The 14,407-nt window shown below is 39.8% G+C and overlaps 1 long non-coding RNA gene across 1 annotated transcript; it reads right to left on the reverse strand.

Moving 5' to 3' along the window:
- Positions 1–1,088: 1,088 nt before the first annotated feature.
- On the reverse strand, positions 1,089–2,209 carry LOC116253116 (uncharacterized). Its single transcript, XR_004172400.2, has 3 exons — positions 1,733–2,209; positions 1,447–1,531; positions 1,089–1,339 (listed from the first exon to the last, which is right to left on the reverse strand). It is a non-coding gene; the product is annotated as an uncharacterized LOC116253116 (long non-coding RNA).
- Between the last annotated feature and the right edge of the window lie 12,198 nt (positions 2,210–14,407).

Below are 14,407 nucleotides of genomic sequence, written 5' to 3' on the forward strand. Positions count from 1 at the left end.
ACTAACAAGATGTTAAAAAACAAAAAAAAATGGTGATCAGAGTATCACCTTTGAATATAAGAGAGAAGCACCGACAAGTGACCTATCTGGAACAAAAGCTTTCACCACAGTCTATTAAAAAAATAAAACTAAAACCTTTTTACTCTAATGGTTCGACACTATGTTCGTAAGTGATGAGATCTCCATATGTTTCAACTTGCATGTAGAGACCTAGCCTTTTTTTTTTTCTACTGATCAAATTGCATATGCTCAATCAGAGGTGAGGCCAGAAATTTTTTTATGAGGAGGGGTCAAATTAAAGTTTTTAAATTTTGTCTAAAAAATATTATTTTTTAAAATTTTTATATAAAACAAATGAAATTTTTTAAAATTTAAATATAAATTTTATTCTTTTTTAAGGTGGAACTAAGATCCATGCGAACCCTCCTTGGCTCTGCCCCGGTGCCCAGGTAACTCATGCTGGTTTCTTTATCGGGAGAAACATCAAACCTTCGTTTTTAATCATGAGGGCGACTTTGTTTCGGAATTTCCCGCGAGAAATGGAGTGGAGGGAAATTCTCACTCTCATTAGAACAATACTTGAGCTCGAAACCCCTAGGCAGCGCCAAAATCAGGAGCAAGAACACATGTGGCACGCTATTCCCACTGCTTTCGGGACCCAAAGAGTATATTCTTTGTGTGTTTCGTGCCTGGCAGGAACGGTTTGTTCCTTGTCGGTTTGGCAGAGTGGAGATAAATGCAACATAGAGAAAGGCGACCCTGGAAGTTGGAACACTTCAGGCCAAAAAAACAAACAAATTTAAAAACTAAAATTTGAGTTATTTCATTCAAAGGCCTAAATTTAAGAAAATAGCAAGATACTGGCACAAACGGCGCCGAGACCGTTATTTATAAGACCGCGATAGACATAAGCTCGTTCTCGCGGGCTGAATATATTGTCCCTCATCTTTCCTTCCAGTGTTTAGCAAGAGAGAGAGAGAGAGAGAGAGAGAGAGCAATCAACAAAGACACAACTAGTTTTCACATCAAATGGGATTATACACAATGACGATGAGAAGTCCCAGCCGATAACAAGAGCCAAAGAGATGTAAATGAAGTTAGTTATATTATATACCACACAGTTCAGGAGACATCACAAACCAGGTGGATACAGGAGCACGAGAAGAAGAAGAAGAAGAAAGATCTGGGGAGAAGCGGAACTAAAAGAAAAAATAGAAACAGAAGAGGATGTAGGAATGGCCACGGCCTCCGCCAAGTCCGACGCAATCACCAGAGGCATATGACGGAAGGATCGCAGCAGCACTCGTCGATCAAACAGCAGCAACAGAGAGCCGCCAGGCTGACCAAAAAAGCACAAATAAGCAAACCAGGATATTTTCAATATGCTCAGAGAGAGAGAGAGAGAGAGAGAGAGAGAGAGAGAGAGAGAGAGAGAGAGAGAGATACCATCCTTCAAGGAACCCCACGTTCCTCTGCGGAGGCGGCGCTGCATACTGGGGAGGCGCCATGACAGGCGGCCCCTGGTAGTACCCTGCAAAAATAAATAACACCCAAGAGAAGGAGAACCCTCTTCAGTCCATCAATCAACAAAACCAGAGAGAGCGACAGAGGGAGAAATTAACGGACGTCACAAACAATCTTGGAGCACAAGACGTGGACCAAGACCAAAACCAAACATAAAAGCTGTACAAATCAGACAGCAGACTCTGAGAGAGAGAGAGAGAGGAGAGACCTTGGGCAGGGTAGGGATAGGCGTATTTGGGGTCCGACATGATGGATCGCTTGGTTCTCCTCTTCTTCTGTTGTTCTTCTCTCTGTCACAAAAGGAAGGCAGCAAAGAGGCGAAACACAAACAAAGCCCAGCGATTTCCCTGATAAGAGAGGGAAGGAGAAGACTGTCTCCTTTTATAGATTGCAGACAGAGGAGATAGAGAAACAGAGAAGGAGAGAAGAGAAAGGGGAAGGAAGTTTCTCTGTCAAAGCGGCAAACCAGAGCTCCCTCCCTAGTTCCCTCACGAATAAGAATCCCTGGCCGAGTAATATAACATACGTCTACGCTAAGCAATCTTATATTCTTCCCGGAGAAGGAAGAGAAAGAGAGAGGAGAGAGAGTCGGTTCAAACCTCTAGCGGTCTACTGCTTTCTATTTCTCTCTGTTTTTTGGATGATACCTTTCCGAGGATCTCCCCTTCACATCTTCCTTTTTCCCTTTGGAAATGGCATCCATAGTTAGTCGGCCAGGCTTTATTCCCTTCCAACTGAAATCTGTCAAAAAGTAAACGCGTTTATAGGCGCGTGACGATAGATTGTGTAAGTGGAGTGGTTGCCCCCTTTGATACCAAATAATGGCCTCTCAAATCTCCTCCCTTCGTTTTTTTCTTGCTTGAATCTTTCGACAAAAAGGAAAAGAAATCTATTAAGTTTTTCCTCTTTTAGCTTTCTACTTTAAGTTTTTGTTAAGGTGGAATAAATTGGGTCTACTAAAGTCTATTGTGGTTTTGGTTAGTGTGTTATTATTTAAAGGGTTTTTTAATGATCAGAAACATTTGTAGAAAGAAAATCAGAGGTGAACCCCCATTCGAGATGGGCTCAAACTAGAGTGTTTTGTTAAATCTCACATGGGTTAGTTAAAAGGAGTAGGGCTTGAGTCAGGTGGGCTCAGTTTGTTTTGAGAGAGAGAGCTGTCCAAATGAGAGCAGAAGACTCTGCCTCTTCACAACAAGGTCCATTGCTCTATTGGAGTTTAGGCTAGAGACGGTGCACCATTAACTTGGTAAAATGTTATACCCAAACTCCAATAACATAATGCCCATGAGAATCCAACTGGTGACATGCTTTTTGGTGCCACTAGTTTGACCAGGTATGCTATGCTCATTATGGTTAGGACGTCAATGGATCATATTTGAATTGGATAACCTTTAACCATATTCTATTTTTCAAATATTCATACATTAGAATTAGACTACGAATGAAGAAAGCTAATATCCAAATCCAAATATGAAGTCTGATTTCACAATTTGAATCTGATCAGAATCCCATTTAAAAATACGTGTCCAGATCTGAATCTGAATTTCGAACCGAGTCTGGCTGATTTTTGAAATATAGAAGCATTGCATATAGGATATTTATTTAAAATTAAATCCGATCTGAATCATAATTATATCATATATTGATGTATATCCAAATCCGACTTCAAACCCCTATTGAATTTCATTTCTTAAATATGAGTCTGTTCCAATTTCTTAATCATATTGTAATCTTTTTTATATCTGACCTTTTTTTAACTATTTAATAGGATATTTGATCCAAATCAGATATATTGACATCCCTGTTTATGATTAATTTAAGCTTGTGGAGTAAACATCCCTGTTTATGATTAATTTAAGCTTGTGGAGTAAACATATCTTATATTATGACAAAAGTGTTTTGAATTCAACGAATTTGTTTTCTCCTTTGAAGTGCTGGTTCGACCCTCATGGCCACATTTTGTTGCTCTTATTTTTTTTTCCTATGTAGCTGATACTCAAGCTAAGCTCAAGCTAGCCTACTTGAGCCCAGTTCGAGCTAGCTTAGCTTTGGCTGGCTGGCTTGATGAACCCGGCTCTACCAAGACCAAGAGCCCTTACAAGGCCACACATATTTTCCCTGTTTTTTCTAAACATTTTTTTTGAGCTTTTGTCCTTTGGAAAGGAACCGTCCTTCCCTAACATCAAGGCTATTTTGGTCATTTTGGGTTCTTAATAAGCAGTCCCTAGATTAGGACCGGACACTGAATCCTGTATGTGACAACTTTGGCTCACAAAAGACAAGTTGACAAAGTTTCAAATACCAATCAAATATAGGCATTTGTCGTTACAGAAAACTACACAAAGCAAATTTCCAACTCCCCTTCAAAGTTTATCGCCGCTTAATCAAATCGCCTCAAAGCAGAAAATGGTGGGTTAGATGAACTCCTTTTGTCATATTTCAATTATTATATGTCCTAGTGAAAGCTATTTATTCTTAATAAAAAATTCAGAAATTTGCTTTTATATTTATGATAAAATTGAATTGTTGAGATGGTAGCAAAGCAGTTTTTTTCTTTTCTTTTGCTTTAATATTTACTTAGGCGAAACTTCTTCTATGTAAAACATTCGGGTTATACTTCTAAGGTTCTAGCTTGCTTCAATGGTATAAATGAACCTAGGTACATTTTTCAGTTCAAGTGTCGCATTTACCAGACAACCCAAAAAAGTAACACAGGAGAGCTGCAATGAGTGTCAACTGCCTTGCTGTCTTGCTGTCTTGGTGCGTGATATCTCTCCCTTGAGAGAGATTTTGACAATAGTTAGTTGCCCTATTTTTTTTTAAACGGATTTACTCCGATATATGCTATTTGAAATGAATCACATCCTGGCAATTCCACAAATCAAATAAAAATTTCAATTGAAAGCTCAAATGATAAATTCGAGCATTTAAATCAGATCCGCCTCAAATTTTGGATCACGACTTAGATCTGCTACATTTTGAATCCAGATTATGATATTCACATCGTTTTCACAGGAGAATAGCTTATAGTTGAAATTCGGTCCAGGGTGTTAGTTCATCGCTTTCACAATATTTTTATGCGCTCAGATTTGACAACTGATTGGATCTGTCTAGGTCCAGATATAAGATCTGATTTTCATACTAGTACCTTGAATTTGGCGTCCAATTTAGAGAGAGAGATGAAGAAACTTTGGAAGTTCCTGTCCACATTTAATGGGTAGAATTGTCAATTCAAGTAATTGTAAGGAGACAGGTTTTATCTTATTTAGGTGTTATTTGGTTCACGAGAATCAATCACGAAAGTCATCTCAAATAAGTAGATTTGGCCATCGGGTCGGCTTGGCCCGGCCCCCGCTCCGCCCGATAAGAGTGGGGCATGGGTCGGTCCATGCTTGAAATCCGAGCTCTAAAATATATTTTTTAAATATAAAATAAAAATTTTAAATATAAAATAAATTTTAAATAATAAAATATATATTTTTATTTAAACAAAAATAATAAAAAAATTAATCCGGCCGAACCGGGCTCCATCACCGATGTTAGTCGGTTTTTTCGGACGTAAATCCAGGCCGGAATGAGATGGGTACCAGGTACCCGTCGAGTACCGAATCCAGTTGCCTGACTTATTTACGTTTTGATGTATTATACTTTGGGCTAATGCGCGCCTCGGTAATAAGACTGTTCAAGTCAAAAATGACAAAAATATTATTTATGGCAAACGAAAATACGTCCCCTCTATAAGGGTAAAAATGGAATTAAAAAACCCCTGGAAGAAACAGGTTCCATGTTGGCCACCTTACACGTAAACCGGTCATGAAGTTCGGTGGCCAGACGAATTAAGCCATAATGTTAACGGGCCATTTGAAAATCCACCCAATATGTTTTTAGTTGACGAAAATTCTTGAGAGGACGCTTGACCCAAGAACAAGGAAGAAGCATGCTCACGGTTGAAGCATGAACAACAGAAAGCCAAATGGCCTCTCTAGAATGTTGAGGTTTTTCTTCGTAATTAATTCAGCAATCTGCTGAAGTCGGGCAGATCAGATGATTACTTCCCCAAATAAAATAAGAGCAGCACAAGCGGATGTTTTCTTCTTCCAATTGAGAAGGAGATGACTAAACTTTGGTCGTTGCGCTCATTTCAAACAATCTTACGCATAATATAATGATTAAGAAGCACTATTCTATGGACAATAAATTATTGGAGACTACCAACATAAAAATATATAAAATTTGTGAGACTGGGTGGGCAACTGACCACACATATAGGCCTGCCAGTACCACAATTTGAATTTGATAAGTTTTTCCAATATTATAATTGAAGATGAATTGGAACCACCAAAAGTGTTGTATCAAGAACATTAAGTGTTGTATCAAGAACATTAAGGAAACCTCAAACATGAGAACGATGAAGTTGATACTCGATTGTCCACGAGCCTGGCCGTTGATTTTTCTCTGTTTTCTTCTTCCCGCGTGGGGTTGACCAGTGACCGATAGAAGTGGACTTCACCTTCAATAAACAGCGGTGTATATTCATATTTAGCTTGTTTGGCAGTTGGTTTAGAACTCTGATATGCGTCACAAACAGGTGTTTAGACGAATATATTCAAACCTGTTAATATTTTTATCGTTTAAGATTTGGCTGCGCGTCAATACGTAGCTAAAGGCCCCCGACGAGCCACATTAGAAAGGTTTCAACTCAAATTGTGGCATATTTATTTAGGCAAATAACAATGGACGACTAACCAATAGGCCCTTAATTTTTCTGCATAATTCTCAAGTCAGACCTCTAGATAAAAAATGTGAAATAAAAACAATTTTAGGGAGCCAAGAGGATTCCCGCAGGGCCCCTGGCCCACCTCCCTAAAAAAATACTTTTAAAAATTTAAATCTAAATTTTAGAAAAATTTTATTTATGTTATATTAAAATTTTGAAAAATAATAGTTACGTATCCGTTAAAATTTTGAAACTATAATTCCACTCTCTCCATAATTTTTTTTTGTCATCTGCCCGTGATTATATGTTATGGCTTTCTAAAAAGAAGGCAAAATCCCACACCCTTTTTTTTTGCTTGCGGTGGCTTTTTGTAACCTTTTTTCCTAAGAAGCTGAAAATTTTCAAATAAAAAAAATTATAAAAAAGGCGCACAATTTTGAGCATTAACTTACAACCTAACAATTGAAAATTTATACTTTACTGTTCTGTTAAGTAACATGCCTCACGAAAACTTGTTGCATGACAATTAAGAGGCGAAAAACCCTATGTGATGTGAAAGGATTTTTATTCCCTAATTTCCCTTTCTCACTATAAAATCCAAGCAGCTCAACCTCTCAACTATAGCGATTCCACACCTCTCCCTATGTTAAACACTTTTTTCTCTCTAGACAAATTCGAGCTTAATTGCATGATGCGGGTGCTCTTCTATATATTTTCACATGGTCATAATGAAAAAAAAACCAGGTTCAGCGATTATTAAAACAATGAGATATCTACAACAAAAAAATCTAAATCCTTATAGGATGATCACATAAACAAAAACTAAACTGGCTTTTGAACCCCAGCCACCCAACTTGGCCTAACTCTCGTTCCTTGTACCCCATTTCACCGGAACACAAAAAAGACAGTGCAAAATTCACCAGCAGGTTACTGATCAATAGTACGTCAACTACAAGTGCTGACCCCCAAAACTCCTGCTTCCCCTTTTATGGCCTTGTCCAGTCTTTCTTTCCGTTACTTATATAGCCTTTCATCATCTATAGGAAGTTTGCCAAGTTATTTATTAATCAAAATGTCAATATATCTGATTTGGATCACATATTCGACTAATCATTTTGAAAAAATTGGCGGATCTAACACTTGATCCGGGTTAAAACTTGATCAAAATAACTCAAGCAAATGGCGCACTCCAAATCCAAAGCAAAAACGCAACGCTCGATGAAGATGATTGGGAAGGGTAGGATGGCAAATGGACTATACGTTCTTGAGGGTGAAGGACCACGTGCTGCTGCTGTTTCATTGGACCAGCAAAATCTCTGGCATCTTCGACTTGGTCATCCCTCTTTTCCTCGTTTGAAGGCTATTTTCAATTTTTCTAATTCTGCTCCCAAACATAAACATTGTTCTACATGTTATCTTGCCAAACAATCACGTTTGCCATTTCCGAATAGTTCTATCTCTACTTCTAGCATATTTCAGTTGATTCATTGTGACATATGGGGAGACTATCAAACACCTTCACTATCAGGTGCCCATTATTTTCTTACTATTGTGGACGATTTTTCCCGTTGCACTTGGGTTTTTCTTATGCGTCACAAATCAGAAACATATTTTTACATTGAAAATTTTTTTAACCTCGTAGAAAATCAATTTTCTACAACCATTAAAAAAATTCGTAGTGATAATGGGACTGAGTTCTTTTCCTCCCACATGGAGACCTTGTTGCATAATAAGGGCATAGAGCGCCAACACTCTTGCGTTGCCACCCCACAACAAAATGGAGTGGTAGAACGGAAGCACAAAGATTTATTAAATATCGCTCGTGCCCTTCGTTTTCAAGCTGGCCTTCCTATCAAGTTTTGGGGCGATTGTATCTTATCCGCTGCTTACTTGCTAAACCGGTTGCCCACACAACCTTTACATGGCAAAACCCCTTACGAAATTCTTTATAGAAAGAAACCCAAGTATGAACATCTTCGAGTTTTTGGGTGTTTATGTTATGCATATAACATTGGCAAGTCTCACAAGTTTGACGCTCGTTCTCGCAAATGCATTTTTCTAGGATATCCTTTTGGCCAAAATGCTTATAAATTATATGATCTCAATAGCCAAGAAATTTTCACAAGCCGCGATGTTAAATTTTTTGAAGATAACTTCCCTTTCCACAATATCAAGGACACCCATGGTGATGTTGTTATACCTCTCCCTATTCATGAACCTCTTGAATATGTCGACCCTCCTACCTTGCCTACCCAACATCCAAATACATATCATATGACCAACCAAGCAGCCCCTCCCTACACCCAGCCTGATGCTGCACCACCTGTGCGGCGCTCAACCAGGGTACGTGCACCTCCTTCACACCTCAGGGACTTCCAATGCTACTCCATTCATCCAACTCAATCATCTGAATTGGCGTCGGCATCTACTAAAGGCACCAGGTACCCCATTGCTAACTACCTTCATCTCCAACATTTCTCTCCTAACTACCAAGCTTTCTTCACTTCTCTTCTCTGCCATTCCGAACCATCATCCTTCCACGAAGCGATGCAATTTCCAGAATGGCGTGATGCTATGGCTGCTGAAGTTCGTGCACTCGAAGAAAATTCAACTTGGGACGTCGTTGATTTACCTCCCAACAAGCGCCCCATTGGATGCAAATGGGTGTATAAACTTAAATACCATGCTGATGGCACCATTGAACGACATAAGGCTCGACTCGTCGCCAAAGGTTATACCCAAACTGAGGGCATCGACTACACAGAGACCTTCTCACCTGTTGCTAAAATCACTACCATTCGTTGTCTCTTGTCTATTGCCGCAATCAAAGGGTAGAGTCTATTACAAGTTGACGTCAACAATGCATTCTTACATGGTGACCTTTCTAAGGAAGTTTACATGACTCTCCCTCCTGGTTTTACCCGACAGGGGGAGCACAAGGTATGTCGGCTAAAAAAATCATTATATGGGCTCAAGCAATCTTCTCGCAATTGGTTCTCCAAACTTACTGAAACCTTAATACAACTAGGTTTCACTCAGTCAAAGGCAGACTACTCATTATTCTCCAATATAACTGCCCATAGCAATACCTTTATCATCATCTATGTGGATGACATAATAATTGCAGGAGACAATCAAGAGCAAATTACAAATTTGAAGTCTGTCATCAACAACAAATTTCGGCTGAAAGATTTGGGCGCATTAAAATATTTTTTGGGTATTGAAGTCACCCGTTCCAAACAAGGCATATTCTTATCTCAAAGGAAATACAGCATGGATATTCTAAGCGAGGCTGGACATAGTGGTGCTAAACCTGGCTCTGATACCATATTAAATGGTAGAAACAAGAAAGGAGTGAAGACGAAGAAGAGAGGGAGAAAGTGAAGACGAATGAATTCTTCATTCCAAAAACTATATTGAAGCCTTACCAATCGTAAGGTATTTATACAACATTCAGTGCTCATCTTCCCTATTTACTCGAATATACAACAAGATGATAAGGTAGGAAATCACCAATGGGATAAGGCAAGATCACGTCTCAATCTGGCTCAATCCTTTCTTGAAATCACGACATTGCTGATTTCTGATCTTCTTCCTGAAATCACGATGCTGATTTGTGTAACGTCTAACAATCCCTGTAAGGATATGGATATTGTATAATGTTCCCTCTTGGAAGTTCCAATCAGCCTTAAAATACGACAAGCCCGAGCCAAACTTCAATTTGTTGTTCGTCCATTATGCTCCACTTTATTTTCCTGTATTGTCGTTTCAATAATTCCAGAGTCTAATGACTACCACTCTCCTGAAGCTTCACTGCTCTACTACGTCTGATCATTCCTCCTACTCTATAGACACCATATCACAATATGATAGGTGATAGACCAAATTCTTTTCCAAACTTTTCTTTTGAACTTTCTTTTGGACCATCAAAGCAGACCTTGCTTGATTGTTTGTTTCTTCGGTGGCACATGGTTGAATTTTTTTGACTAGACACTCCCATGAACTTGTCTTCATGCAGCCTTCCTTACTATGGTAGAATTCACACCGTGATGCAATCTGCAGGCAGAGCTTCTTGACTCTGGCATCCATCATGATTCTTCCTTTATTGCCTAGATAAACAGTCCACAGAGCCCTAGGATAACCATTTCTAACCCATATTAGTTCCATCAATTTCCCAGTGTCCTTCCTGCTCCTCAAAATCTCCCCTACCCACTTGCGCAAAATAGACTTCGATGGTTGGTTAACCCAATCAAGTATGTCCTCTTGATCATTACTGAGAGTAATGTTGCTAAGCTTAGGTCTGTCAAGTAATGTTGCTAAGCTTAGGTCTGTCAATCTACAGACCTGTTTGTATAAATCTTGATTATCTTTCTGCAGCATTTCACAAATGTTCGTATTATAATTGACCCTCCCAAGCATAAAGTTGTTGTTGTCGTCAATCTGCTCCAAAAGGGGACTCCCTATCCAGCTATCTTTTCAGTTGTTAATTTTCTTGACATCCTTAACTGATCAAGACACCAAATCTTTAATTTGCTTTCAGCTTTTGAAAATATCCTTCCATATCACAGAGCTAAGGAGCTCAATTGCCACATACGGCAATCTTTAATATACTTTCTCCTTACATATGAGGCCCAAATGTTATCTGAGCTAATTGCAGGACATGCCAAAAACAATAGCTGATCACATCTAATCAAAGGGGGCTTCGTGTCTTCACTACCACCACCCCATAAGAAGTTGGCATACAATCTTTCCCCTCTTTGAATCATTCATGTTTACATAGTTCATAAGTTAAATTAGGTACAAGCTCAACCTCTACAACTGCTTGTAGTTGTAGTTGGTGTCAAGGGTTACCTCTCTCTCTCAAGGCCTCTGGCCAGCTTCTATCATTTAGTTGCAATTTGGACTCCACCTGCATTGGGCTGTAGACGAGTGATAATCAACTTACAAAAATTAATGGCCTCTATGATGAATGTCTGGAACGCCCTTTTCTCCCATCGGATCAATCCTCCCATGTTGAAACGGTTCTACAGGAGGCTCGTTATGGCAATGCTATTCATGCTATTTCCATGATTAGTTGGATATGTTACCTATATTAAAAGTTGCCCACTATGGATTGCCGTTAATTTTTCTTTCCATGATTTCTTGCTTTGTAACTGTTGTATTCACTCACGTTAAATAGTGATTGTAGAGTGAAACAACGATTATAGAGAAAATATACAATACGAGCTCTCCCTTGCTTCTTGTGGACGTAGGCATACATGTCGAACCTCGTATACTCCTTGTTTTTCTCATTCTTCTCCCTAATCTTTATGGTATCAGAGCCAAATTCCTTTTGAAATGGAGTATTCCATGTCATCCACTGCTTAACAACATTTGCTGTTTTCTAAAGGCTCCGTTGTTCGGAGTTGTTGCCAGCAAAACGGTGTTTATTTCATTGCAGGAGGCTCAGCAGAAATCAGAGTATATCTCTGTGATCGATTTGGGGGAAAACCCCAATTTCTGGCGAAGGAGAATCGTGAACACCACTGGAGTACTCTGTTTTACTGTAAACAGAGACTGTCATGATAAAAATTCCAGCAATATTCAGACGGGGTGCATTTCTTCGTGGAGGCTCCGTTGAGGCTGATTTTTGGGGCGTCCCTTCCTGTTCATCTTGTCGACCTTCAGTCCAAATTTCAGGGCAAATGGAGGTCTGGGTGATTTTCTACGAATTTTTTATCGTGAACGCCACTGGAGTATTCTGTTCTACTGTAAACAGAGACTGCAATTTCCAGTAATATTCAGATGGGGCACATTTCTCCGTGGAGGCTCCTTAGGGGCTGATTTTTGGGGCGTCCCTTCCTCTTCATCTTGTCGACCTTCAGTCCAAATTTCAGGGCAAACAGAGGTCTGGGTGATTTTCTACGAATTTTTTAGTGTTGCTATATCCTGAGTATTGCCAGAAGGCTTCTGCGAGATGCACAACTGCAAATTCAGGAGGAAGCGGAGTTCTGTCCCTTCCATCTAATTCTCGGTTCGTGCGATATTGAAGGTTTCTCTCATAACGTTATCAAGGCAGATAGCTCCTAGTCACAAGGAGCAGGGGATTAGCCTCAGCAACAGTTGCATGGCCTCAGCAACAGTTGCATGACAGCGTCAATCCTACACTCAAAATCACCACTGAATCTTTAAATGGGTTCAATTATATTACTTAGGCAAAATCTGCTAAACTTTTCCTAAGCAGAAAGTCTAAACTCGGTCACGTCACCGGCAGCAAACCAAAGCCTACTGAGAATGATCTGAAATTTGCTGAATGGGAATCAAACGACCACACTCTCATGTCATGGCTCTTGAATTCCATGGAGAAAAAATTGCTTGTGGATTCTTTTTTATTGAAACTGCCAAAGATGTGTGGGAGGCAACTCGTGATCTGTACAACCAGCAATACAATGTCGCTCGACGTTTTCAATTAGCGCAAGAAATCAACAAGATCAAAGAAGGAGATATGACCTTTACAGAATAACTTGGACAACTCTCTCATGTCGTGGCTCTTGAATTCCATAGAGAAAAAATTGCTTGTGGATTCTTTTTTATTGAAACTGCCAAAGATGTGTGGGAGGCAACTCGTGATCTGTACAGCCAGCAATACAATGTCGCTCGACATTTTCAATTAGCGCAAGAAATCAACAAGCTCAAACAAGGAGATATGACCTTTACAGAATAACTTGGACAACTTCGCGCCTTATGGGATGAATGAGAATCCTATACCCCTGTAGCGACTGATGTTGTTACTCTCTAGAAAAATCGAGAGGAAGAAAAATTTTTTCAAATGTTGGCTGGACTGAAACCCGAATATGATTCACTGCGCAGTCATGTTCTCATGTCATTGGAAGTTCCCAAACTCAGCACCATCTACTCCATCATTATGCGTTAGGAAACCCGGCGTCAAATCATGAATCCTTTCAACCGAACTGAGGAGGACTCCCAAGCAGCGATGGTCTCCAAACAAAAGGACGTGAGTATGTCTTCTAGTTCTGGTTTTTTAAATTCCAAAGGAAAAAAGAAACTTTTTTGTACCTATTGCAAGAAAGAAAATCACACCAGAGAGAAATGTTGGAAGCTAAACAAAAAATCGAATGATGAAGGACGACACAAGGCTGCTCATATTTTTCACAATGATCAGAAAGATACACCGGTGACCATGGAAAAGCTGACCCAACTTTTACATAATTTTGTCAAACAGAATTCAGCTACCCTGGCCACTAACGAAAGCGGCGACGATGTAGGTACGTGCAGTTTTTTGTCTTATTTAGATGAGAATACTTGGATAATAGATTTTGGTGCATCAGACAATATGGCAGGTTCCAAAAAAATTTTAACCGACATTGAAGGTGTCTCTTAGGGCCCGTTTGATGGGCTGGAAAAACACTATAGCAGAAGAAAAGAAATTCAAAATTTTAAAGTTTTTCTCATTCCATCAAATGTAGAGAAATTTTTTTGACCGTTGGAGGTGATTCCAGAAATATATTTTCGGAAAAATTTTTCCAGCCAGAAGAGTGGAAAAATTTTTCTAGAAATTTTTTTGTGACCGTTGGAGAAAGAATGGACGGGGAGGAAGAAGAAGGGAAGAAGGGAAGGAGGGAAGGAGGGAGGAAGAAGAAGGGAAGAAGGGAAGGAAGGAGGAGGAAGAAAGGAGGGAGGAAGAAGAAGGGAAGAAGGGAAGGAGGGAGGAAGAAGAAGGAAGAAGGAAGAAGAAGGGAAGATGGGAAGGAGGGAGGAGGAAGAAGAAAGAAAGAAGGGAAGGAAGGAGGAGGAAGAAGAAGGAAAAAAGGGAAGGAGGGAGGAGGAAGAAGGGAAGGAGGGAGGAAGAAGAAGGGAAGAAGGGAGGAGGAAGAAAGGAGGGAGGAAGAAGAAGGGAAGGAGGGAGGAGGAAGAAAGGAGGGAGGAAGAAGAAGGGAAGGAGGGAGGAGGAAGAAAGGAGGGAGGAAGAAGAAGAGAAGATTAATCAAATTTTGTGATGAACTTTTCCCTCGCGCCTCTGTTTCTTCTCCTCCCTGTCTGAATCATCTTCTACCTCCCGAGCATCTTCCCTTGGCGAATTTGGAGGCGACGGCCGGAATCTGGCGCAGATTTGCGGCGCTCCAACATTAATCTCTGCCACAGGTGGCTGCGACCCAATTTTCT

This window comes from Nymphaea colorata, chromosome 4 (assembly GCF_008831285.2).
Source record: "Nymphaea colorata isolate Beijing-Zhang1983 chromosome 4, ASM883128v2, whole genome shotgun sequence".
In the NCBI taxonomy this organism is placed as follows: Eukaryota; Viridiplantae; Streptophyta; class Magnoliopsida; order Nymphaeales; family Nymphaeaceae; genus Nymphaea; species Nymphaea colorata.